This window comes from Apteryx mantelli, chromosome 12, assembly GCF_036417845.1.
Source record: "Apteryx mantelli isolate bAptMan1 chromosome 12, bAptMan1.hap1, whole genome shotgun sequence".
Lineage (NCBI taxonomy): Eukaryota > Metazoa > Chordata > Aves > Apterygiformes > Apterygidae > Apteryx > Apteryx mantelli.
The window spans coordinates 6538743-6542766 of record NC_089989.1 but is presented as its reverse complement, the minus strand read 5'-3'; positions in this window follow the sequence as shown (position 1 = coordinate 6542766).

Sequence of the window (4024 nt, the reverse complement as noted above, 5' to 3'; positions counted from 1 at the left end):
CCGCAGCGCCGGTCTTTGCTATCAAGCAGCCAGGCGGTCTTGCGCCCGCTCTTCGGCAGGTCGCGGCGGTGCGCGTGGGCATGCGCTGCGGCGGCACGGGACGCCGCGTGTGCGGTGCTGATTGCACACACTCACGGGTGTGCGGTGATAAACAACGGGCGCCCTGGAATATGATCTGTTAAAGATGAATACGGGACCTATATCGTCCAACCCCCTAACACAGTGGGGTGTGGAAGTGACAAAAAGTGGCCTTCTCTGCTGCTGGGCGCGGAGAGTTGTTCTGAACTCACTTTCTGCCGTTCGCCCAGCTTGCTCAAGTAAAGCTGCGGTCTCCGTTTCTTTTTTCCCCCCCTTGGACTATTTCATAATGAAAACTGTTTAATAACCCGGCTGCTTTCCCGAGGCAGGTGCCACAGCAGACCTCCGTAAGCGCGGTGTTACGGCTGGAGAGCGAGGAGCACCTCCGGGCGCAGCAGCGGGCGCTGGCAGAGCCGCCCCGCGCTCCTCGGCACGGACCCGCGCCGGACCAGCACGCTCCGCAGCGCAGCCTCGCTGGAGCAGGAGGGGAGGAGGCGCTTCCCGGTCCCCGCCGGCCGGGCAGGCTGGGCCTGCGGAGCCGGGGCCAGCAGAAACCGCAGTGCGGCACCCTTCCCGCCTCCGTGGCGATGCCGTCCACGACCGCCGCGTCCCGGCCGCCCGGCTCAGAGGCGGCCCCGGCCCTCTTCTTTCGAAATAGGTTTTCATTATTTAGGAGGAGGGCTGTAAATCTGCTGCCATGGTACTAAAAGCCACACCAGAGCCCCTGAAACATTGTCAATCATTTTTGCTGGTGCCAAAAATACATAAGAAGAAATCGGTTTCATCACTACCCAACATTACCCCAACTTTCTGGCATCAAGGGTGAAAGTAATTTAAACCATTGGAAAGGACTTACTTTTTACATTTGTGTTGCAATTGCGAAACCTATGCAGCCACGTGTCTTTACCCTGGCATAGGCCAAGAAGCAATCCGAAGTTTAAGCTGGCAAGCCACCTAGCGTCTGAAGCAGAAGATTTGCAGGACTGGGTCTGTAAAGTATTCCGAGGAAGTTACAAGGGTTTTGCTCTGCGTCGGAAAATAGGAACCATCAGTCATGTCAGGTATGACAGTACCTGATACTTTGAAGATATATGAAAGTGTCATTGTGGCAAGAGATGAGTATATTTAATTACAGGCCTCTCTGTCACTCACAGAGATTGAAGTTTGGGGAATGTGACTACAACAAAATCAAATTGTGTGAAACACACTAAATAGGTCAGTGTGAGAGCAGGCAAAACCCGGCCTGTACTGTGCAATATTCTCCCTTACTGCCTTCCTTTGTAGCCTGTAAAAGCACATTCTTTGCCATGGTGATGAAAAACCAGGCTTGAAAACCCAATATCCCGCAGCAGAGCAAACTGTACGGAGCAGCCTGGGACCCTGCTAGAGCTCTTCACCCACCGCCTCTGGAAAACATCGCTAGTCCAAGAAATGATGGTCGTCAAACAGAGATGCTGACGTCCTTAAACCTGACGCTGGTCACCGTTGCCATTTTGCTTCATTTGTACGTGCCCCTCCGTTTTTGGAGGTGGAGGGTGATGGGATGATAAATCTTCTCTGTGTTGTTTCCAGAGTCAGGACTAGACTGGTCTTGGTTAGCACAGGGTTATTAGAGAGACAAACAAGTAGAAAGCAAATTTCTCAGTCGGACTGACTGAAGCTCAGCCCTCACAATGCTGGGAATATGCTGAAAAAAATACATTTTCAATGCTTTCAGATAAAACTGCAGTAGGGTGATTTTTAAAATGCTACCTGAATTGGCCAGTCAGTTTACTCGTTATACCTGGACGTCAAACTTGGCTTCTACCTGCCATAAAATGTCTTCATCCCTTCGCACCTCTTGGCAGGCTGGACTTCTTGTGGGGCCGAGGGAACCGCAGGTGGGAGACGTAGAAACGATAAATGGCAGCGAGTCTGGGCCAGCTCCAAGAGGCGCACGAGGGGCCTCAGCCGGACGAACGAGCATCCCTAACCGCCGCGGGCTGGGACTGCACCGTGCCGCTTACCCGTAAAACAGTGCAAAACTAAACAAAAGCAGGCGTGGAATGGGGTAGGATTTAAGGATGTGAGGAAAAGCCCCTGCAGGTGCCTTATAAATGCTTCAGGTGAGCGAGGCAGAAGCGAGTGCAACCCCTGCTCGCCGCTTCGGGCCAAGAACGCCCCCGCTCCCGCACGCCAAGCCGCTCCAACAGCCTCAACGCACCCCAGCGCAGCAGCTGGTGTCGGGTGGGAGGCAGCCCACGAAAGCTGCCGAGAGCGTCGGCCGGTGCTCGCTCAGCCGCTGCAAGCGCGTTTCTGAGAAGCAGGCACGACCTTTAACGGGTCAGCGCTCATCCGTGCGTAGCACGTAGGGCTCTGGTGCGCGTCTGGCCCAGCAGCGAACTCTGTTCTTTCCTTACGCAGGAAAAAGTGTAAGAGTAGTGGACAGTGGGATTCAAGGCGGTTTCCTATGAAATGCATTTTGAAGTTGCCTCTCTCAGGACACAGCTGTTACGTGGAGCTTGTGCAGCAGCCGTTGCTGATAACTAACCGAGGATGGGTAACTCCTTGCTGTAACTGGGAGCTCGGGTGGGTGAGAAAGCAGCTCTTTGCTCTACAGCCGGTTTATCTGTACTGCGAGAAGAAATGGGAAAATAAGGCACTCAGCTGTGCTGCCCAGGAGCAGTCGCTTGGTTCCGGCACCTGTGAACCCGAAAAATATTTTTTGTCCCATACTAGGCCCAGCCTCGCACCGGGATGGTGGCGTTTGCAACTCTGCCGAGACACTTTGAAGTGAATTATCTCAGCGCGGATAGCGAAAGAAAGACTCGTGGACGTCTCCCTTTCCGCTCACGTGCGAACTGTGCCGGGCAGCACCGGAGCAGGAAGGGGGAGGCCGCAGGGGAGGTCTCGCGTTTGGGTTTCACGCCGTCGCGCAGCGCAACGGCAGCAGCGACGACGGACAGGCACGAAACAGCCGCTAGGTGGCACGGACCGTCTGCCAGAAACAGGCCCTGCTGCCGTGTGCGCGGCTCCCGAACCCAAAGGAGAGGTAAACATCTGGGCTTTTTAAAAAAAATAAATAAAACAGAGTGTGTTTTTCAGGCTGGTTATTGCAGTCGGGACCTGCAAGCTGCATTGCTTTGCATCAGCCTAAACCCATGTGTTACAGACTATATTGCTACCCAACAATGAGAGGACTTGCGATAATCTCCAAGGAACCTGTGGATAAGTACGTAGAAAATGATCCCAAAAGTCAATGTATTTGTAGGCGTGCGGGGTCAGATGCCACGCTGTGGACTTTGGGCCCAGCTCCCCCCACCCACCCCCCACCCTGAGCCCGACCGGTGCCGCGCGCAAACCCGCGCGTGCAGACGCGGCCGAGCCACGCCACGCGGACGCATTTTGCCGGTTATTTGTTCGCGCTTCCCAGGGAGGCCCCGGCCCGCCGGGACGCTGCGTGACGCTCCAGCTGCCTTCCCACAGAAACCGCTCACCAAGCGCAAACCCAGTCTGAAAGGTTTTTGCTTTACCAGGCACGAGGTTATTAAAGTTTTACAAACAGCAAAATGTAAGAAAGCTTTTCCCTGCCGCTGTGGCGTGTGACGGCTTGTGCTCCAGAATGGCAAGGGCAATTCGGGATTCACCTGAAATGCTCCTTTACACACGCACGCGCTCGCACGCACGCAGAGCAAGCCCCAGCCGGCTGCGCTGAGCTGAGCAGAGCTGGGCTGCTGCACGGCCGGCCCCCCTTCAGCCACAGGTTTCCTTCGCGTTTGGCGGCAATCGTCTGCCTACAAAGCTGCCAAGTTGTAAGCGCAGCTGAAAACCCCCCTCCCCGCATCCTAGTTTTGTGGCTTTGTACTGAAATACTCTTACAATTTGTACATACGGTACGGGTTGCTTTCTGGCAGCTGCTGTCCGCACCCAAGCAGCCTGGTGCCTCTGCCTGAGCCTCCTCTCCCGT